Below are 23,681 nucleotides of genomic sequence, written 5' to 3'. Positions count from 1 at the left end.
CAGGGGGACATGAGTGGGGGCCTGCTGGGGGTGGGGGTGCAAGGGGACATGAGTGGGGGCCTGCTGGGGGGTGGGGGTGCAGGGGGACATGAGTGGGACATGGTTGGGGGCCTGCTGGCAGGTGCCCCACAGTGCTGGGGGGTGGGGGTGCAAGGGGACATGAGTGGGGGCCTGCTGGGGGGTGGGGGTGCAGGGGGACATGAGTGGGGGCCTGCTGGCAGGTGCCCCACAGTGCTGGGGGGTGGGGGTGCAGGGGGACATGAGTGGGACATGGTTGGGGGCCTGCTGGCAGGTGCCCCACAGTGCTGGGGGGTGGGGGTGCAAGGGGATATGGTTGGGGGCCTGCTGGCAGGTGCCCCACAGTGCTGGGGGGTGGGGGTGCAAGGGGATATGGTTGGGGGCCTGCTGGCAGGTGCCCCACAGTGCTGGGGGGGTAGGGGTGCAGGGGGACATGAGTGGGGGCCTGCTGGGGGGTGGGGGTGCAAGGGGACATGAGTGGGGGCCTGCTGGGGGGTGGGGTGCAAGGGGACATGTGGCTTGGCTGGGGGGCATGCCCATGGTGGATGTGCTGCCTGCGGGACATGACCAGGGGTGCAGGGTAGTCCCCTGTGGTGTGGGCTGCCTGCAGAGGTCGTGGAGGGGGTAGAGGGGAGACCTGGGAGGACCCACACTGGCAATTCACCTCTTCAACTTCCCGCACACCCACGTAATACACTGCCCCACTCGCACAGGCCCAATCGCGTGTAGAATTTCTCACGCACCCCTGAAATCCACGTACCCAGGCCAATCGCGTGTAGAATTTCTCGCGCACCCCTGAAATACACGTACCCTGCTGAAATCGCGTGTAGAATTTCTCGCGCACCCCTGAAATACACGCGCCCAGGCTATTCGCGTGTAGAATTTCTCGCGCACCCCTGAAATACACGCGCCCAGGCTATTCGCGTGTAGAATTTCTCGCGCACCCCTGAAATCCACGTACCCAGGCCAATCGCGTGTAGAATTTCTCGCGCACCCCTGAAATACACGTACCCTGCTGAAATCGCGTGTAGAATTTCTCGCGCACCCCTGAAATACACGCGCCCAGGCTATTCGCGTGTAGAATTTCTCGCGCACCCCTGAAATACACGTACCCTGCTGAAATCGCGTGTGGAACTTCACGCGCACCCCTGAAATACACGCGCCCAGGCTATTCGCGTGTGGAACTTCACGCGAACCCCTGAAATACACGTAGCACGCTCCCCCAGGCCCGATCGCGTGAAGAAGTTCACGCGAACCCCTGAAATACACGTAGCACGCTCCCCCAGGCCCGATCGCGTGAATCAGTTCACGCGAACCCCTGAAATACACGTAGCCCGCTCCCCCAGGCCCGATCGCGTGAATAAGTTCACACGAACCCCTGAAATACACGTAGCCCGCTCCCCCAGGCCCGATCGCGTGAAAAAGTTCACGCGAACCCCTGAAATACACGTAGCACGCTCCCCCAGGCCCGATCGCGTGAAAAAGTTCACGCGAACCCCTGAAATACACGTAGCCCGCTCCCCCAGGCCCGATCGCGTGAGTGACTTCACGTGAACCCCTGGAATACACGTAGCCCGCTTGCCGTGCTGGTACAGGGTTAGCGCAGCCCTTTGCGCTGGATTGGGGATTTTGATGGCTTTTCCCTGCGCGGAAGGCGTTCTTGGGGGCGTAACTGGCGCTGCTGCAAGGTCGCTGCGCCACTATGCGCCACGGCTGGTTTTGGTGGCTGGAATCCATGAATACGCCCTGCGCGGAAATGGGTTTTGGCGCACGCGGCTGCCGCAGGGATTCGCACGCGCACACTGTGCGCCAGCCGCGTGCGCCACTTGTGCGCCGAATTCTATGAATCGGCCCCTAAGTGTCAGGAATAGGAAATGTCTGGTTGAAATGTGAAGGCATCCCCAGTATAGGGATGAGAATTCGAGCTAGGAGCAGTCAAGTAGCGGGATTGGCAGCCATTTATAAAGCAATTGCTACTGCAGTTGATAATAAGTTTAGTGAAATAGTCCTGGTGACTGATTCTGACTATGCACGAAATAGCTTTGTGGAATATTTACCTGGCTGGAAAGCGAGAGGCATGATTACATACAACAAAAAGCTACTTAAACATGGAAAAATGATACAAGCCATAGACAAATTGGTATCAGAGAATGATTTAACAATATACTGGAGGAAAATTTGTGGGCATTTAAAAACTCCAGGAGAGGATAAAGGAGGGGAATGATAAGGCAGATCACCTAGCTAAAATTGGGGCTGTGATGGGAGAATTGCTACCTATTGAACATTTACTTGGTGAAATACAAATTGATGCAGTAACACGCTCTAAAACACCAAAGGAGACAGAGCAACCAGTGGTACAATGGAGTTATGATACACCAGATCAGGATTTGATTAAGGCACAAAAGGATGATCGAATTTTGGGAATCTATTATAATCATTTGATAGATCCTGAACAAAACCCTTTAACAGAAAATGATTGTAGGGTAAAAGAAGAGTTGAGGGTGCTATTAAAGAATAAAAAACGAATTAGACTACAGGATGGACTCATGATTAGAGAGTCCATAACAGGACAGATACAGTGGGTGGTACCCCGTTCATTCAGAGGGCTAATGCTACACCATGAGCATGATGCAATAACTGCAGGCCACAGAGGTTCACAAAAAACATTGGAGAAACTGAAAGATTATGCTTACTGGCCACATATGTCCCAAGATGTGGAATTATATAATAGAGGATGTCTAGTATGTGCCCAATTTAAACCTGCTTCACCAATGCATAGAGCCCCATTAATGAAAAGAGGCTTAACTCTTCCATGGTCAGATTTGTAAATAGACTATGTAGGGCCTGTAAAGAGGTCGAGCAGGGGGAACCGTTATATTTTGAGTGTGGTATGTTTGATGTCACAATGGATTGAGTGTATTCCTGCACCAGATTGTAGTGCACAAACAGCAGCTACATTACTGGTGAATCATGTATTCTCAAGGTTTGGGTTACCACAAAGAATAGAATCAGACAGAGGAAGACATTTCACAAGCGCTCTAATGAGTAAGGTATGGCAAATACTGGGAGTGAAAAGGAAATTACATATTGCATATAGAGCGGCTTCTTCTGGGGAAGTTGAACGCTGTAATATGTCCATTATGGACATATTAAAGAAGTTTGTAGCAGAAGCAAGTTCCAGCTGGGATTTACGTTTACCGTTGGTTTTGATGACAATCAGATCAACTCCCGCCAAAGCAACAGGTATTAGCCCCCATGAGGTTTTGAAAGGTAGGAAAATGGTGTTACCACAACACCTGCTATACAGAACACATGAGCAGACACTTGTGAGCGTATCCACAGTTCATGAATACATTGATGAACTGAGGAGGCATTTACAACATGCATTTGCTTTTGTACAGCGAAATTTAGAAAGAGCTGCTGACAGTGCAAAGTCATATTATGATAAAAAGAGAACAATGAAAGAGTATTGTGTGGGCAATCAGGTGTATAAATTTCATTTTGGAAAAGGTAAACAGAAACATTCTAAATTTCTAGCAGCCTGGCAGGGGCCATTTCGAATTATAGATAAAGTCTCTACCGTGGTTTATAAAATTTTGAAAACTGAAGGTGACACAGCAACAGAACAGTTTGTTCATGTAAATCAAATTAAACCATGGCACCCCAGACATGAGGTTAAACGACTTGAGCATGTAGAAACAGATAAAGTCCCTTAAATACATGAAAGAAGATAAGATAAATGAGTTTAGTCAGGGGGCAACGGCAGAGAAATAAAATAGGGGTGATTGATTATTATAATGGAACATAAACACTGTGACATATGTATATATATAAAAAAAATGGAGGCTGAAATTAATGGAGTTAGTTTACAGTGACAGTGACAGTGTGCTTGTCAAAAGCAGGAGCTACCGTATGTCAGATACTGTTAAGAACCACATCCAGGCTGAGGTTGCCAAGATGTTGGATCTGGGTGTTATTGAACCCTCAACCAGTCCCTGGTCCAGTCCCGTGCTCCTTGTCCCCAGGGCAAGTTCCAAGGCAGGTACCAAGGATTGGAGGTTCTGTGTGGACTACAGAGGAGTCAAAGCCGTCACCAAGACAGACGCGCACCCATTGCCCAGGGCTGATGAGCTCATGGACACCATAGGTGCTGCCAAATTTGTGAGAACCTTTGACCTCACCTCAGGGTATTGGCAAATAGCTCTGACGGACCATGCCAAGGAAAAGACGGCGTTCTCAACACCAGAGGGACTGTACCAGTTTAGGGTCATGCCTTTTGAGTTGAAGAATGCACCTGCCACCTTCCAGAGATTGGTCAACCATGCGCTCAGTGGGCTGGAAGCCTTTTGTGTGGCTTACTTAGACGACATTGCTGTCTACAGTTCCACCTGGGAAGAGCATTTGACACATCTGGATAAGGTGTTGCAGGCCTTGAAAAGGGTTAACCTCACTATCAAGGCCACCAAGTGCCAGATAGCTCAGGGGAAAGTCACATATCTTGGTCATGAGGTAGGAGGGGGTCAAATCAAACCTCTCCCCAGTAAGGTACAGGATGTACAGGACTGGGAGACTCCCACTACTCAAACCCAGGTGAGAGCCTTTTTGGGCCTCACTGGGTATTATCGAAATTTCATGGCAGACTATGGAACCATAGCTGCACCCTTGACAGCTCTGACTTCACCCAAACAACCTAGGAAGGTTAATTGGACTGAAGACTGTCAGAGGGCCTTTGATGGCTTGAAAGAAAGTATGTGTAGGGCAACTGTGTTGTGTGCACCTGACTACAGCCGACCCTTTATCGTCCAGACGGATGCCTGCGACACTGGAATTGGAGCTGTCTTTTCCCAGTTAGATGACAAAGGGAGGGACATCCTATCATCTTCATCAGTAGACAACTCAAGGGTAGAGAACTTAGGTGGGCTACTGTTGAAAAAGAATGTTTCAGTATAGTTTGGAGCCTTAGGCCTTTTAGGCCCTACCTTATGGGGTCTACCTTCAAGGTCCAAACAGATCATAAGCCCCTGAAGTGACTTATGCAGATGAAGGGTGAGAACCCGAAACTGCTCAGGTGGTCCATTAGCCTGCAAGGGCTAGACTTCACCATAGAGCACAGACCAGGGAAGAGTCACAATAATGCAGATGGCCTTTCCAGAAGGTCTGTTGACCGTCTGGATGAGGGTGTCTGTCTCGTGGGAGATTAGGCACCCTAACCTCAGTCTGGGAGGGGGTGACTGTGATGCTGGAAATGCATTGGAGGGACCTGGCCTCCCTGTCCTTGTCCTGTAGTCCTTTTTCATTGTGTTCTGTATTATTTTCTGCCCAGGAGTCCATGTGGGACTCCTGGCAGTGCCGCTCTTCCTGTTTTTGGTTTGGTGTACAGACCCATGGGATAGCCTAATGGCACCCATGGGTGGGGTTACAACCCTGTGCCCCTAGTGTATGTTTTTGGGCACCTGTGGGGGTCCCACAGAGCAGGGTATGGGCTGGTGGCAGTTCCATGCTGAATTTGACAGGGTCTCTGAGTATCCTCCATTTTGGGATACCCAGACCCTGCCATTGGAATCAGTTGATTTCTGAAGGAAAACAAGATGTCCCCTGTGGCCTCTTGCTTTCTATTGCCTGTTACCTTGTTTTCCCAAAGTCCTGGGAAGCCCTGACTTTGTCCCTTCCCCCTGACTGGCTGTTGGGTGGAAGTTCCCTCTATGGTGTTGTTGTGAAGTCCAGTCCAGACTGGCTGGAGCCTACCATGTTGTGGGTACACCCTGTGAGTGGGACCTGGGTGAATGGAGTGTGTGACCAATATGCACTTCTTGTTGTGGCTGTCTGGTTTCTGGTATGAGAGACAAAGACTGAGATAGCCCTGCCCGAAACTGGCCTGAATTCAGTGTGTAGTGTTGAATGGCTTGGTACTTGTCCCAATCCACATTCCTTGTTGTGAGTGTCTGAGAGGGAGGAGGATGGCCTGAATGTACTGTGTGCCTGATTGGATGACTGACTGCATGAATGCCCTTCTGTATGATTGGCTGCTGAGAATGACCCAGCAGTGTGGATGAGAGACAGGATAGTATATCTGGGGACCTCTCACCACTGGAAATTGTTCAGAAGCTGTGTCTACACTTGAAGAGTAACTGGAACCTCGACGCCCAGCTGGAAGAACAAGACTTGCTGTTGCATTTGCTTCGACCTGATGCCGAATTCGTCGAAGACTGATCAGAGAGAGGACCTGGTAAGGCGCCCTCTTCCCGTGCTCCGAGGGACCATCGAGCACCGCTGACCTTTGCCGAAGCTCCCTGGAGTTCAGACCCCCGAAAGGCTGCCGACCCGAGATGGGACCGCTGAGGAGAACGAAGTGAAGCACCAGGGCTTCACCGCTGTCGAAGTCCATTGCCGTTGACCAGGGTTCGCAGCTTTGTGTAACCGCTGGAGGCCCATCAAAGTCATGTTGCCCCAGAAGAGGGGACCGCTTGACGCCATGCCGCCGACGACCAGAGTCGCCCACTGCTTTGCCTAAGAACATTTGAATCGAAGGACTCCCTTGACCGCAACATCGACCGCTTTGTCCCACCGGAGAAAGTCAAGACCGCTGACGCGCCGAGGAGAATCCGCCGTTGGGTTTCCCGCCACCCAGAGACCCCAAAGACTTCGACGACTCGACGCCCTTGCTGGGCCACAGTTCTTCAGAAACTCTTTGTGGTTCTGAACAATCAATCGCTGAGGTGCCCCGCACACCTCATCCTCGCAGGACGTCGCCGACGAGCACCACCTGGATCGACGCCGTGGTCTCGGCACCCTCGAAATTTCTCATCGACGCTGTCGACGCCAAGTTCACCTTCTTCGATGCCTCTCGACGATCCGTGACTCCCGCTTGAAAGGGGGTCACTCAAGAAGGATCCTTCGACGCTTCTTCGAAGAACTTTACTCCACCAGGTACATTGGTGGGGTAAAAACATTATAGGAGAGAACAAGACTATTGAGCAATATATGGACTGGGCTTGTGCTATATATCTTTATTTTACAGGTTGCCCAGGTGGGAAGATCTCCACACAGAACTGTGTCTAGTGGTAGGGGCCAGTATTCTGCCAATTGTGTCAACCATCTTGCTTTCCTTCCTATCTCTATTGCTGGTTTCCTTGTTATTGATCTGTGTGACATTCTAACAGTATAGTTGATGCACTTTAATGAGATCTGATGATATTGGTGGTACCACTTTAGAATTGTATATATTTACCATTGTGGATTTCTGAGTACAAAGTGCGTTATTGTGATAGTGTACATACCTTTGAATATTAATTATATAAATACTGTGTTTTCAGTAATACAGTGTGTGGACATTCCTTTGTGGGGGCTTGGGGACCACACTGTACTTAAGAACCAACCTGCATCACCTCCTAAGAAGTTAGGCTTTGATTGCTCGACCACGTACCAATAATAGAGAATCTTGGCTGGGGTCCTCTGTGCCTCTCCTCTACCATATAGAGAGCTGAAGTACAGACACCCCCTTCTGGTCCTTTACAGTACCTATCACACAAGCAGGCTCCAAGGGACCTGAGCACTCTTAGTACAGCAACTACCAATCTTGTTTACTCTTGGCAGGAGTTGTACAGTGCCCCTGCATCGCCCCACTGCCAAACAGCGACAACGCACTCTTTGGTGCGTGCGCCCAGCTGTATTTAAAGAGTTTAGGTGGTTGGAGGCGAGACCACAGTTGTTAATGTTATTTTTCCAAGTAAACAGTTTGAATCAAGGTATATTTCTACAAGAAACAAAAATGATTGTTATTAATAGTCTGCCACAGTCTCTGATAGGTCGTATGAAATTGTTCTTGTGTATACCTGCTGATTTGAAATCTGTAAATCACGGATCCAAAATACAAAGCAACGACATCCACAGCCACACAGCACACCTTGGTGTACGAGCCAATTAAATGCTGTCTTGTGTTGCTAAATAGGCCTATTAGAATCTGGCTAAATAAGCTAATTGGAATCTGCTCTGTGTGTACTAACTATTCATATTGGAATCAGGCACTGCACTGCCAATTGCAGTGACAATCACTGTCAGGCAAGAGCCTGACAGTGATTGTTGGAAATAATGGAATCTGGCCTTACTGTGCTGGGCATAATAGAATTTAGCACTCCTATGCTAAATGGTTACAATGGAGACTGGCCACACAGTGCTAACTCAATATAAAGGTGTATCGCTGTCTGTGCTAATTGTGCATAATGTAAACTGACATATTGAGCTCCCTTGGCACAATGGAATGTGGCACTAATGTGCTAATGTAACATACAACAAAGGACAAATCTGAGATCTCTGTGACAAAGCAAGCCACCACAAACCTATAATCACAGCGAGGCTTCCGCCACTGTGTGCAGCCCTAAATGGATTTATCCAGTCAACAATCGTCTAACACTACAGCTTATCTACCGTGATCTAAACCAACAGGAACTATCAACAAGAGATAGCCTCCCAACTATGGGACCTACTACCAAAACAGCTTAATGCACAACCAGACCCGCAGTAGAACACTGACCCACAACAGCCATGAAACACAGCAACATCCCCTCATACAAGAAGGACAAGGAACCGAGAATGGAAGACAGAACAAATAAGACGAATGAAACCTCACCTCCGTTGCGCAACAGTAACTACCTACCAGAATTTGCAATACCTCAAAACCCCATCAACCCCCTCTAAACAAACTAAAGATACAGACAAAGACAAGAACAAAGACATCATACATCTCCCGCTACCGCTCCACCGCCAACTACACTGGAAAACAAACAATCCACAACAAAGTACCCAAGGAATACTATTGTGGACACCACCAGGCTATCACACCACCCACCACAATGCACAGAACCAGGCAACGTGGAAAACAGCTTCGGAAAGACACCTATAAGAATCAGAGCTAAGCTAGAATCCCTAACCATACATCCCCCTTACATAAGCAGAGATTGGAAAAAGGACCACACAGACAACCACTACACTACAATGAATCAGAACAGAGAAACCCATTGTGCAACTTAATGGAATTCCTCAACGAATGGACACAGGGTTCAACTGCGCACCCAGCAAAAAACAAGCTGGCCCAAGAGAGAGACAAAGGCTCAACGGTCACTGCCCCAACCAAAACACGAGAAATTACACTTAACACAGCACAAGTCACCTCAGACACACTACACTGCAGCCTACACAATGTACAATCTTTGGCAAAGCACAAAACAGAAATGTACGACCTCTTAAGCGAAGGTGGAACATGCCTATCTGACACTACAAAGTAATCCCCCACAAAGCCATATCTGCCAACTACAAACTAATAGATTCTAACAGCGAAAACAAACACACCCCTCCCCGCAACCGACATAGAAGACTGTGAATATGATAATGTGATATAGAAGTAAGCAGCTGGAAACAAGTTCCCAAACTAATTTCTAAGCCGCTGAAATTCTATAATTTAAGACTGTGCTCTCTGTGCTAAGGCAAAATTACACTGTGCTCCCTGGCAATGAAGCAAAATGTAATCCTTGCATGGCAATCTGATAGTCAATCTCAAAATCAACAACCAATCCAACCTACTGTTCTTTCTGATCTACAGACCGCCTAACTCCAACCACAACTTCGCCACAAATCTCACTGACGCCATAACAAACCTCTCCACAAATCACGACAACATAATTTTTCAGAGGGACTTCAACATTTGGTTTGAAAGAGAAAATGAAAACACTTTAAACTCCCTCTGTGCCCTACAGGAAACGCTTCACTTCAAACAAATAGTAAATGGTCCCAACCATAGAACTGGAGACACTCAAGATGCAATCTTCTGCAGTGATGGACTCTCGACCGCCGCCCCACCGGTACCAATCTCATCATCCCATTGCGCTTCAAAATTCTGAGCCTCATGATGCCACAAACATAAGGATCCTTGCGACAAACAAAACTAGAAAATACTTTACCTGGAAATGATTTGACCTGGAAACCCTTACAAGATATATTGGAATCTACCAAACCCGGCACCTATCCCACTCTCTTTAGCTAACCAACCCTGCCCACATTTCTTACAGAGCCATGTGAGCGCTTGGAGACCATTTAAATGGCAGCAGTGTGTGGTAAAAATCAACATAGCATAACATAGCATAACATAGCATGACATAATAATATTAATACTATTCTCTGGCGAATTATGTGGGTGAGCATATGATGCAGATTCTTGCAAAATACCTAAAGATTGCATCTAAATCCACCAACGCTAAGGCTTTGTCAATGCAAAGCAGTTCTGTTTATAAATACATTTGTATTGCCCAGTCTCAAAGAAGACTCTGTTGCATGTAAAAGGTTCTTCATTCAGATATCTGATTCAAGTTTCCTAAATAATCTTGGGAAACATGTTGCTGGCTATCTGTCCGAAAACATGAATTACTATAATTAAGCCAAACATCTTTCAGTTTGAACAATATGGAAATTATCTGACATAGAATCTCGCGTGATTCTAAAACGAGGTAATCCATAAAGCCAACAGCATCCGTGTATCGGATTGCCATGTTGCTTCATTGCCAGGGACGAGGGCGCACAGAGAGCCAGGTCTTAAATCAGGGAATGTCAGGTACTTGGAAATAGTTCATGAACTTGTTGCCAGATGCTTACTTCTGTATCACATTATCAGTTCCACTCCTTTTTCCTCTCGGCCACGTTCTACCTCTCCACCATTCATTCATACTAATTACATCATTCCTTTTCTCGGCTACGTCATACATTTTCCTTTCACTCTCTCCTCACCCACAGGTTGTTAAATGAGACCCCTGTTCGGGCCCCTCCTTCAAGATGACAAGTTGCTTCCAAGACCTGTCAGCAAAATAGGGTGTGTGCGCCAGACTCTTTATAAGGCGCCAGACGAGGCTAAAAGTGATACAGTGTTCAAGTCTCGCAGCATTTGAAGACTATCGTTTCGCAACAAAGGTAAATATCTTCTATTTTAACATGTTTTATCCGTTTCCCCCAGACGCTGCACACAGGCTCTGGTGTCGCATTACTGAGAAGTGATATTTTCCAGCTGCTTGGACAGTGCAATAGACTTACTTGTTCACTGTCTGGCTTATGCTATGTGACATATCTATTAATGCACAACATCTTCATGAAAGGTTACACAGATTTGTAGACTACGAGGAGACACCATAGTTGTTTGTCTATTATTTCTCTACCTACCTATCATTATTTAATAATGGCCTCTTACATTTCTGTTTGGCTCCGTTTTGGAAGGTAAGCCCGTATAAAACACAGGCAGCTTAAGTGACAGGCACGGGATCACACAATTTGATCACCTAGGGAAGCCAGGATTAGAACGGATTGCTCTTGTTGGAAGCCTGTTACTTACGCGCTAGACAATGTCGTTTGTTTTTAGCGTTCATCATCATTTCAGTCACCAGCCCTATATCTTGCTAAACCTTTCTTACTCTACTCAGGTGATTGGTGCGTTGTGCATCCTCTTCCACAGACTACCAGCCCAGCTCTCACCCAGTGTCTCTCTTTTGCCCTCCCTTTTCACAAATCCTTCCAGGCTGCTTTTTAAATTACTCTATCTGATTGCCCCCCCCCCCCGCCTTTGAATGGTTCTTCCGGGGGACTCCCCAAAGTGTGTTGATCCTGTTACTCATTTGTCCCCTGTATGCTTTTGAGTATTTATCCCTTGTGCGGTAAGATTCCGACAGTTTGTTGCTGTTTGTAGGGATTCTAAGTTGTTGGCTCTCTTGCCTCTTGACCTGGGATGTGTGTTTTTTGGTCAGGAGTAATTTATTTCGCCATGTTTAATCAATTTTAGAACTTGAATTAGGTGACACTGCTTTATGGAGCATTTCTGTGACTTGTTAGCCAGATAGGGCCAGGAAGACAGCATGTGTGCCCGTACTCCTCCATATTAGAGAATTATGGCTGTGTCACCTTTAGCTTTTATGAATTAACCACAAAAATGCTATTAGATGTATATATACATCCTCCACATTAATATATGTCTATATGTGGCTTGTTTTATTTTGTGAAACGTAGGACCCATGGCCTATGTAATAAAACTACAATTTTTTTTATATTAAATGAAAAATTCAGTGCACTGTGTATTACATTATGTGTGGTGATGTTAATAACCTACGGAGTGGGACCCAGTATGTGTTAAGACTGGGCCATTAAATTTTCCTTTGAATGGTTCATCCGGGGGACTCCCCAAAGTGTGTTGATCCTGTTACTCATTTGTCCCCTGTATGCTTTTGAGTATTTAACCCTTGTCCGGTAAGGTCAAGGACTGGGACCGGGGCAGGCAGGGCAGAGTGCTTCTGCAATTGAATGAACTGATCATGTCATCAAAGCAGAGCCCATTTACAGGCCAGTTCTTCAGGAAAGTGAGTGTACGCGATTTCGCACGTCTTCACATGTTAGGGAAGCCAGCATATGATTGGCTGGGACCAAGGACAAAACCTTTCTGGTCTCTAGGAGAGAAGCATTTCTTCCCACATCCCTGAACCGAATAAATAATGATGCCCCATTTGCCTTCTCCTTGATCTCCTCGCCTCATGGTTGACTTTAATCACTACTCTCTTTTATAAAGACGACTTGAAAAGTACAGATATCAGAGTAAAGTACGTTCACACATATGTTAATCCTTGCCATTCTAGTATTATTTCCCCCATCTTAAATGGAAAACTACAAATAACACAATGCAATTCAGTAAGATGGAAACTATAGCTTGTGGGTTTTGTAAATACTTTCAAGACTTAAAGATAATGTCTGAAAGGGTTGTCTGGTTCATTATTTTGACCAAAGCCTGCTTGATGTATTAGGTGAGGAAAATGTGACATTCCCTCTCTCCTCCCCCAATAAAACCATGGCATATTTTAATTGGCTAGGTATAACCAACTAACTGGTGGGTTGTTGTGCTTTCATAATAAAAAATTGCCCATTACAATTCTTTTTACCAAAATCTTAAGAAACATAGTCCAAAACAACTTGTACTTTCGAAATGAACCTTCACTTATAAATAAGCCGAAAGGTGGGCACAAGAGGCAGAATCCACTTGCGCAGCACTGGGTCATCAGGTATAGGGTTTGTTTAAGTTTTGGTAAATTGAATTAGGAGCAAGTATACAGGAGGGGGAGGTGTTGTCCACGAAGGGGTTGGTCCCCTTCACTTAAATAGCCTCCAATTGTTCATGCTCTGAAAGAAAGAGTGTGATAAATAAATGTAAAGAATTTGTGAGGTGCCAGCGGGACAGGCTGTGCTGGGTCTGTTCACTGCTGGGGAAGTGCAGGTATGTGTCTCCAGAGTGTCCCATGGGGTTAGTGGGTGACACCATGGCCTTCCTTGGACACACAGAAGTCAGAGGCAAAGCAGCAGAGCCCCTCTAGGGTGCAATCTCCATTATTATTATTATTACAATCTGCTAGAATTCTTCAACATGATTGCAAAAATGTATTTTTATTATAAGATCAATTTCTCAGCACACCTGTACCGATGCCACACATTTAGTTTGGTTTTGCCCTTTAGAATGTGGGTATTGGACTAGTAAATTACACCTGGTAAACGCAGATATTTACAATAAAACACTAGTGTTACAGTTCGAAAACATGTTGCTTGACACCCCAAGGGTTGCATTTTTTTTTACACATTATTCGTGACATAATTGATCAAATTGATAGGTATAATTGATATGAAATCTCACAGAAAGAATTTCTCTGAACATATTCAGAAGTTGGTCAGTTTCGGTAGGTGTCTCGTGCCCTCTCAGATTTCATTAGTTTGGTTAGACAAGGTTGTTTGTTGACTGAAGTGTGCGTTTCTGCATTAAAATCGTGTGGCTCACTGATGTGCCGTTAAAACGGATATTGTCACAACCCTATTAAGAACCCCTTTAAATAACGGTTTTGCTTAATGTTTTGACGATTGCCATGAAATGTAAATCAATAATATGTTTTCTGAGCATAGAACTAAACAAACATACATAGTCCGTAGCAGGGGAGTTGGTACGTCTGGAAAAGACCCGGGGCTAAACTGATGTCAGAACTGTTGGGACTGGGGGCTAGCTAGTCTTTTGGCCGTAGCTCCTGAGATTCTATTCGGGGCTATAACCAAAAGATCAGGGGCTATAGCCCCCTTATCCCCCCTAGCAACGCCCCTGGTCCGCAGTATTCATTAATCAGGAGAATATCTACCGTGCTTAAGGGAGCTTGCAACGGAATGGCTGCCCAGTATAAATTGCGCAAGTTGGTGTAATGTAAAATGCTCTGATATGCCGTGAAGTCTTCCATTTTGGTAGCGTATGGTTCTGGACGAACGCGTGAATCGTGAAGTGTTGATGAGCGGTAATCTCAGGCACCCGCACGTTTTCACTGTTCTGGTATTTGGTATCTTGAGGTGTGGTTGAGTTTGTGTAAGTGCGTGTGTGTGTTTTTTGAGAGGTGGAGCCCAAGGTTACTAATTAGCTTGGCTCAATAGATAGGACCACTAGGAGGGTTTGGCAGTTGTGGGTGGGATGCTTGTGTGGTGAAACGGTAGAAGTGAATCAGAGTTATCCAGTTTATTATCGCTCATCATTTTTCAGAGCAAACCTAGTTACTGGAGCAACAGATGTGCTGTACGTCAGTAGGGGTTTCAGAGCTTGCTTTCAGGGGCAACAATCATTACATGATAGCATTTATTGCAGCATACAATTCAAGGTGGAAGCGAATTGTTAACATTTACTGTTAGCGGGCAACATGTAACAGTGCTGAGAGGAGGCATGGGTTATGTACAGGGGGTTTACAACGGGTGGTCATCAGGGGGATACAAACTGGCATAGGTGGGTTTGGGGTGGTGTGTACCGATAAGAAGAACCATTACTTACTTTCTGGATTGCACTAGGTTGGGGAAGAGTGTAATATTAAAGGAAACAGGGTCCTTAGTCTTGAGATGTAGCTCGAGAATGCTTCGTCCCTGCTATGTTCCTTTTTCATGTCTTTTGCTCTATGTTGGCATCTGGTAATGCGCTGACTCCGAGCCTCATTACGGGTCTGGTGGTAGCCGTGCCTGTAACAAAGGCACGGCTGCCGCCGGACCCGTGATTTTACCGGGACCCTCGAATGGGCAATTACCGGGTCATGCCGAAGTCGGCGGACCCGGTAATTGCCCATAGGCGGGTGCCGGCAATAAGGAACTCTCCATGCCCAATCGACTCCATATGGCTGAATGGGAATGGGGAGCTTGGATGCACCGGCACCGTTCATAACAGTGTGGGTGCATCCACCAGTTGTGCTCGCGGGTGCCGCACTGCCCGCCAGGTTGGATCTGGCGGGCAGAGCGAGACCCACGAGCACAACTCGTAGTATGGCAGTACTGTAGCAACGGTGCCGGTAGCGATACCGGCGCCATTGTTGCTTTACCGCCATACTCATAATAAGGCCCGTGACTTTGTCTGCCAGGTGGGATGCAGTGTGCCTGGTGAAAGATTTGTACATGGTACACTTTATTTTGAAAGAGTTGCATCCTAATGGGGTAGTCAGTGAAGTTTGTTGAATGTGAGTGTTGTGTTGGTATTTATGAAGATCTTTGATGAGATGGGAAGCAGTAGAGGCATTGCTAATGGGGGCTGACGGGACCTATAGCCCTGGGTCTTTTGGTTGTAGCCACAGATAGAAGCTCAGGGGCTAGAAACAAAAGGCTTGCTAGCTCAGAGTACCGACAGGCCCAACATTAGCGTAGCCCCAGATCTTTTGGAGACCTAGCAAGTAACACCCCAGGGAAGCAGCATAGAACATTCTATTCACAGGTACCTGGCTGGTGGTGTAAAGGCTGGTGTGCCTGGTATTTATTCCATGCAGGCGAGATAAGACCAGGGCCTGTACTGTTGGTTTGAATGTGAAGACTGGTAGGAACAGTGTCATTTTCTACAGGAGGGATTGTTGGTACGATGCTGTTTGAAGATTTTTGCGATCTGCATTTTGAGTGAGAGCTGGCTGCCTAGCAGAATCCGATATAATTTGTGCAGTGTGTTAGCAGTGGGGGAAGCCCTAGAGGTTCATTGTGGACTGCTATGTCTGTATGTGGGCGTGTTGAGTGTTTTAAGTGAGAATTATGAATTCAGTCTTGAAGGTGTTCAGTTTGAGATAGACACTGGACATCCAGACCTGGTTCAGGGCGAGGCATGCCTTGGGATGGTAGATGTCTTTGATGGATGATATTTTCAGGTAAAGTTGTATGTCACAACAAGCTCTGCATTCCTCAGCTGGAGGCAGTGTGCACTGGTAAGGGGTATTAGTAAGCATTTTTCAATCTGTGGTGAAATGTCAGCCGTGTTCTAGTTGTACTTAGCCAAGCCTGGGGCTGTTCTTGAGGAAAGCCCTTTGTGTCCCATGTTTGTTGCAGAGGCCAATGAATGAGACTGGCCTGACTAGGTCCAGACTCTGCACTGAGCATGTCCTGTGTGTGCAACAGTGCTTCAGACTGGTGCCTCCCCCACCACTGTAGCCAACTATGTTGCTATCTATCTCTCCTATCTTCTCTAACTGCTTCACTATCTCCTATCCCTCTCCTATCACTAAATCTGTCCAGAAGAAACTTAAGAAGGACATACTGGGCTCCAAACCAGACCTTCCTATTGCAGACACCTATGTCCCGACTTCTGCCAGAGAGACTTTCAGAGACATTCTCTTTTTCGTTAACGCACCTGACCTATGGACTCGTTACATGGTCGGCTTTCTCTCTCCTATTGCCTCTTCTCCCATTAATGGTAGCACTCACTGGGAGGTTCTCCCTGACCTCTTCGCCATTTCCAGAGTCATCATCAATGTCTATTTCAATGGAACCATCATGGTTCAGGGTCCTCAACCCAACCTTCTTGTCTTTCCTCCCTCCCTCACCTCTCTAACCTCACCTCTTACTCCGGCCAGGTTCCCCTTCCATCTGTTGCCTTCCTCCTCCTCTGCACTGGCTCCCTTGCCCACTTTGCCTTCCTCATCCTCTGCACTGGCTCTCTTGCCCACTTTGCCTTTCTCATACTCTGCAGTGGCTCCCTTGCCTACTTTTCCTTCCTCATCCTCTGCAGTTGCCCCTTGCCCACTGTAGAAAACAGCAGGAGTCCACACTCTTGTGGGGACTCTCACGTCCCCTGCACACCCAATTTATGTTGTATATACATCCAAACATTCAGTTATTTGCCCTCAATTTTTGTAACAATTCTCACACTATGATGTTTTCATAAAATATTATTTTATACAAGCATAGTATCAATTATTTTACATCAAAGTGAAAAACAATTTACAATTTGATCATGTGGCCATTTTCTCAATTCATATCAGCATTGAGTTTGTAGCATAAACCAATATATTTAACTTTTCAAAAGTAAAAGCTTACATTTTTTAACATTGGTAGGCAATTTTTACTCTCAGGATTTCCAACAGTCACCCTAAGTATCTGATTTCATAAAAAATGTATTGTGGAGATGGTAAATGTAATCCTTGTGTACTTCTCTATGCATTTCAGGGTCTGTGTTCCCCTTCTTCAGGAGTTGTCTATCCCATGTTCTGATATCTATAATGGATGATTAATAATCAAGCTTTAGTTAATACTCAAGTAAACAATTCTATTCACACTCTGTCATGATTCTGTATTTTGTAATCACCTGTATGTGTCCTTCCACCGATTTAAATCTTCTTCTAACTGTATCCTATCGGGTAGGTATCTGATAATTTCTAAAAAGATCCAAAATAGTTATAAAAACACCTGTACCTCATATATGGGGTAGTAGATGTTCATAAAGATTCATGTCTTTCTAGAGCATATAATTCTGTTGTCACAAAAAGGCCTATTCAATTGTGGATCCAGTTTGATAATTTGCCAGTTTTGTTTTGATGAATCTTGTGATGCGGTGGCTTTGGCCCGAAAATCAGTGCATATAAGAAGGGGATATCTTTAGATTTTGTTTTGGGACTTAAAGGACATTTCTATCCAATTTCTCAGTCTTCTCTCTGGCTTTCTCAATGATGTCTCTCTGGGATCCCCGCTTTCTGTATATTTCAGTCATTGTCATGTTCTCATCAACAAGTGTTGCTGGTGTTGATATAATTTGTTTGAGCTGTAAAAATTGGATATAAGGTAGGTTGTGTTTGAGATGTTCTGGGTGGTGGCTTAAATAGTGTAACAAGTTGTTGACATCAGTTTTCTTATGATAAATATTGGTTGTAATTCCTTCTGTTCCAATTTCCCATTCAACGTCCAAAAAATGTAATTTCGGAGTACCAACTTCCATCATGAATTTGATTCGTCCATGTACAGAATTTAGAAATTCCAAGAATTTCTCCAAATCTTATCTAGCCCCTCTCCATATCACAAAAACATTTGTCTATAAATATTTTCCATATCATTAAGTTGTTTCTCCATCTTGGTTCCACTAATATTTGTGTACTCTCCAAAACGAACATAAACAGGTTTGCGTAGGGCGGGGCCATAGAGGAGCCCATGGACGTCCCGGCGGTTTGTAAAAAGAACTGGTTCCCATGTCTAAAATAGTTGTTAATCAGAATGATTTTACTCAGTTCTAATATGAAGATTTTGTTGGCTTCACAGTTGTACCTCAACAATGTCCACTCCAGTGCCTCAAATCCGTCCTGGTGGGGAATGGAGGTGTACAGGCTCTGTATGTCAAATGACACTAGGAGATCACTAGTTAGGATATTTGGTAGTGTTTTTAGATTATTCAGAAAGTCTGTAGTGTCTTTTAGGTATGTGGATGTAGCTTGTACTAATTATTGTAGGGCCTTGTCCACATAAATGGCCAATGGATTAAAAATACTGTCCGTCCCAGCGACTATAGGTCTTAACCGTGGCGCTTTCAAAGTTTAATGGATTTTTGGTAACCTGTAAAAAACAGGTGTTATGGGATGCTCCTTTGTCAAGTATTTCTTTGTTTTGTCTGATATCCAACCTTGTTCTAAAGCTTTATCCAGGGTCGTCTGAATTACTGCTGCTACTTGAGTTGTGGGATCTTGGTCGATTTTCAAATATGTTCCTTCATCTCTCAATAGTTCTTCAATCTTGCCGTCATAGTATGTAGTGTCCATTATCACAATGGCTCCCCCTTGTCCTTGCCCACTGTGCCTTTCTACTCTGCACTAGCTCCCTTGCCCACTGTGTCTTGTTCCTCTACCGCACTGGGACCTTTGCCAACTGTGCCTCCCTCCTCTACACTGGTTCTCTTGCCTTGCTGCACTGTCCTGGCTCCCTTGTCAGCCTTGGCTCCTTCGCCATCCTCCACTATCCCGCTGGCCCTCCTACCACCCTCGGGGGAACCATCGTCCTCTGCGCCCCCCACAGAAGACCCTCAAAGATGGCAAGCTGCTCAACATTGCCACGCTCAACACTCGCTCCGCTGTCAAACATTCATCTGACATCTGTACTCTCCTTGAACTCATGGACCTTGACGTGCTCGCCATCACAGAGACATGGATCAAGGATGGCTCTGTCACAAGCATTGACACACTCCTCGCCGAAAGCTACAAAATTCTCTCTGCACCTAGGCCAAAGAAGACAGGGGAGGAGTGGCGTTGATCTTCTCAGAATTTATACCTGTGTCCTTCATCCCTACTCAGGCCTACTTCTCCTTCAAGTGCCTTGTCTGCAGGCTCTCACTCTCTCCTAAATCTTCTCTCCTTTTGGCCACCTTTTATCGGCCACCAGGACAGTCTACTCTATTCCTCTGAGAATGGGCTGACCTGGCATCCTCTCTACTTTCCTCCTCCTCTCAACTCCTCCTCATGGGTGATCTCAACATCCATCTTGACTCCCCTGACTCCTCAGGGCCTTTCCGCAACCTATGCGACTCTCTCTCCCTCTCTATCCTACCCTCTGGCTCCACACACACACCACAGGCCATACTTTGGATACTTTCATCGCTACTGATATCCCTCTCTCTATCCCTCTCACTACCTCTCTTTCTTGGACTGACCACTCTCTTCTCTTAACACACCTGAAGCTCTCCTCTTCTCTTGCAGTGGCACACCCAGCACGGCCACTCAGCTTCAAAGTGACCAGACCCATGAAAACAGTGACAGTGGCTGCCTTTTCCTCCACCTACTCTCCTGCTCCCATTCCTGCGGCTGACTCCCACACTGACACAGCCCTGCTAACCTCAATCTCTCTATCTCCAACACTCTTGATACTCTTGCCCCTGTCATGAAGGTCCGTCTGAAGCCTTGCAAAAAGTGCAACTCTTGGTACGACTCTGATCTGGCTGCCCTTAAACTGAAGTGTAGGGCAGCTGAGCAGAAATGGAATTCGTCGGGTGGACCATCTGACAAATTGGCCTGCTGCCTCCTTCAAAGGCAATAGCGACTCTGCAACCGCTCCAAGAAAAGTCTTTATTCAAGCCTGCATTTCCGTGGCATCAAACAACACGGCCAAACTTTTCAAAGTCTGCAATCCTACAGCAGCCTCTTCTTCCATCACACCAACCCAGGACCTTTGATCGGCCCTGGCTGCACACTTCATAAAAAAAAACAAGACACCCTTTCCTCTCTTTCCTCCACACCAAAACATGCCTCCCCTTCACTTTCCCTCTCCTCTCTCTCACCCAGCACACCCAATGAGGTCCCTAGACAAATCTGGTCTATGAAGGCCTCATCCAAACAGTGTACCGCTGCCCCTCCAAAACCATTAAGTACAATATTGACTCCCTCGCCCCATCCTTGGCTTATCTCTGCAATCTCTCCTTCTCCACTGGAGTTTTCCCAACTGCTCTTAAGCACTCCCTTGTGCATCCTCTGCTCAAGAAACCCTCTGCCGACCCTTCCATTCCGGCAAACTACCGCCCAATCTCTATCACTCCTTTCCTGGACAAACTCCTGGAGAAGTTGGCTATCTCTGAGCTGACCCTCCACATTGAATCTATTGGTTGCTTCCATGACCATCAGTCTGGCTCTAGAGCATCCAGAGGCATGAAAACTGCTCTTCTGAACACCTGTGAAGACCTGCTCTCAAATCTTGACACTAACTCTCCCTCTGTCCTCATTCTCCTTGACCTCTCCTCTGCCTTTGACACTGTAAACCACAATATCCTGATTGCTCGTCTCTGTGACACCTTGGGAATCACAGGTCAGGCTCTGGCGTGGTTAACCTCCTTTCTTTACGACCGCCCATCCCAGGTGGAACTCTGAGCCTTTCTCTCGACTTTCGCTCTCTCAACCTGCAGTGTTCCCCAGGGATCTAACCTATCCCCCTGGTTCATCAACGTCTATATGTCTTCCTTGGCACATGTGATTGCTACTTTCACCGCAAACTTCCAATGTTACACGGAGGACACTCAACTATCTTTCAGACTACCCTCAGCCATCTCCTCCCCCTCACTCATATCTGACTGTCTGTCTGCTATTCAGTTATGGTGTACTGCAAACGATGTCTGCCTCAACGCCAATAAGACTGAGATCGTTTACATTAGGAGCTCTGCTCCCACTTTCCCACTTTCACTTTGGCCGGCCTCCCTTGGCCCTGTGCCCGCACCCATATGCAAGGCCAAAAACCTTGGGGTCATCTTTAACTCCACTCTCTCCTTCTACACTCATATTCCGGACATCTCAAAAAAGTCTAACTATCAGCTATACCTCCTTAGAGGCAGTCTGCCTTTTCTCACTTTCCCCCAGCCGCTCACTGTCTCCAGAGCACTGGTTCTCTCCAGGCTGGACTTTTGCAACAGGCTCTTGCTCAACCTCCCTGCTTCTGCCCTGCGCCCTCTACAACTCATCCAGAACAGAACTGCAAGACTTATCCTTGGCCTGAAGCCCATGGACTGCATATCTCCGGTGCTGAAATCCCTTCACTGGGCTGCAAGGATCAAGTCCAAGACCCTCTGCATTGTCTACCTTCAACGTTGCCTACCTAAACACTGTCCCTCACAAGCCCTCCGTTCATCTATCTCCAACCTTCTATGAGTGAGCCGGTTCTCCAAGCAGAGAATTGGAGGGAAATCCTTATCCACAGCAGGTGCCTCCCTCTGCAACAGCCTCCCTGCCACCCTCCGTCTTGAGCCCGATCTTCTTAGGTTTCTCCTCAAGACCTTCCTATTCTCCTCCTCCTCTCCCTCTACCCTGCAAAAGTAGCTCTTTGTTCTTTCCATCTCTCCCTTCTCCTCCTTACAGCTTGCCGACCGTCCGCCTGGTGTACCTCAGAGTCTCACAGGTCCCGGGAACCCTCGCCAGTCCTCTCTATACTTGCCTCAGGGCCCTGCACCCCACCTCCCCTCAATGCACTTGAGATTTAACCCAAGGGAGTTGCTCTCGCCGCACTTACCCCAGTCTCCACCGACTAGGTGCACTTGGACCTACCGCCATCAACCGCCTGTGCACTCGTATGATCCGAATGCACCTTTGCCTGAAGATCATCTGTGTGTACTCCCTTGTCTTCACCCCTTAATGTGCACTTGGTAAAACTGCAGAATCGTCGTCAGGCCTATTTGCAGTATATCAACTGTTAAATGGACCATACTCACTTACTCTGCCTGTGCAGACTATTATCGTCTCAGAATTTCAAGGGCTCTGAGTGACTGTTTTCCCCATTTTCCCACCCTCCTTGAGCGCTTTGAAACACTTGCCTGTATATAGGTGCTTTATAAATAGACAATACCATACCATACCAATACTATGTGAGTACAATGGCCTTATTGTGGCCAAGTTTATAGGCATTTTGTGAAAGTCATGTGCTCTTTGAAAGTGTGGCATTGCCTTGCTATGGAACACCACAGGTTGGTTGCTAGCACTGAGTAGGAGGACCCTGCTTGATGTTTCCAGTTGAAGCACAGGACTGTTACTAGACCCACCCTACTGGATTGAAACATCGTTAAACATATTGGTTTTGGTTCCTCACCATCGAAGAGTTGGTGGATGATGAAGATAGTGTTGAAGTGGATCCGCATTTCACTTGAAGGGTTGGAGTGCTATGGTGATATGGTCCCATCCTTCTAGTCTCAGAAGTGGTCATGCTGCTGCGTTGTCCTCTTTGTAGATAGTTAAACAGGTAGTCCAGGAGCTGCAGGTAAAAGTGTTGCTTAGTCAATTATTGAGAGTACTAGGAAAACACTGACAGGTTTCTCAGTGGGAAGAACAGGTATGGTACAACCCAACAAAGCAATCTTAGGTGAAATAAGTAATTTCTGGCTTTTACTTTTACTTGTGGTTTAAGAGTGAGGGGTTTATCCAACAGAAATTTATATTTTTGACTGTTGAGGTTGTTTGAGGCATGCTCATATTTTATTTGGTGATGAAATAGTTGTGTGGTGTGATGTCTTGGTGCTGCAGATCATTTAGCTGGGTTGGTTTTCAGTTTACTGGTTGTCATCCACAAGTCTGTTTGTGAGAGTGAATTAATAATGTCTGGTCGATTTTTGATTGACATCTGTGTTAATTTGTATACAGTTGGTGTGCAGATGAGGCCCGAGTTGTTGATCATTTCCAGTAGGGAGGTGTCATGTAAGTGTTGAAGATTAGTGGGGTGAAAGACTGGAAGCATGCACACACAGGTGGTATTGTGGTGGTGGGATTTGAAAGGAGGCATATATATTGTTTCTTTCTGAAAGACATCATCCAGTTTCCTATATCTCTTTGTCCACAAGTGTTTTAACACATATTTTGTTGGAGAAGGCAGCCTTTGTGAGTCCTAGGTTTGGG

At 46.4% G+C, this 23,681-nt stretch overlaps 1 protein-coding gene across 3 annotated transcripts in view; it reads left to right on the top strand.

Moving 5' to 3' along the window:
• The first annotated feature begins 10,866 nt into the window (after positions 1-10,866).
• The window catches only part of LOC138456738 (intelectin-2-like), a 665,295-nt gene continuing 652,480 nt past the window's right edge, over positions 10,867-23,681 (top strand). For 2 of the 3 annotated variants that reach the window (XM_069607198.1, XM_069607196.1), the window contains exon 1: positions 10,868-10,971. The gene's annotated coding sequence lies outside the window, so the exon portion shown is untranslated. Of the gene's footprint in view, positions 10,972-23,681 lie in introns of all 3 variants that reach the window. The other variant, XM_069607197.1, reaches the window with a different exon arrangement.

The sequence above is a fragment of the Ambystoma mexicanum genome, chromosome 1p (genome assembly GCF_040938575.1).
Source record: "Ambystoma mexicanum isolate Mex_15411 chromosome 1p, UKY_AmexF1_1, whole genome shotgun sequence".
Taxonomy (NCBI): Eukaryota; Metazoa; Chordata; class Amphibia; order Caudata; family Ambystomatidae; genus Ambystoma; species Ambystoma mexicanum.
The sequence above is the reverse complement of the archived record's forward strand: the minus strand, read 5'-3'. Positions and strand labels throughout refer to the sequence as shown.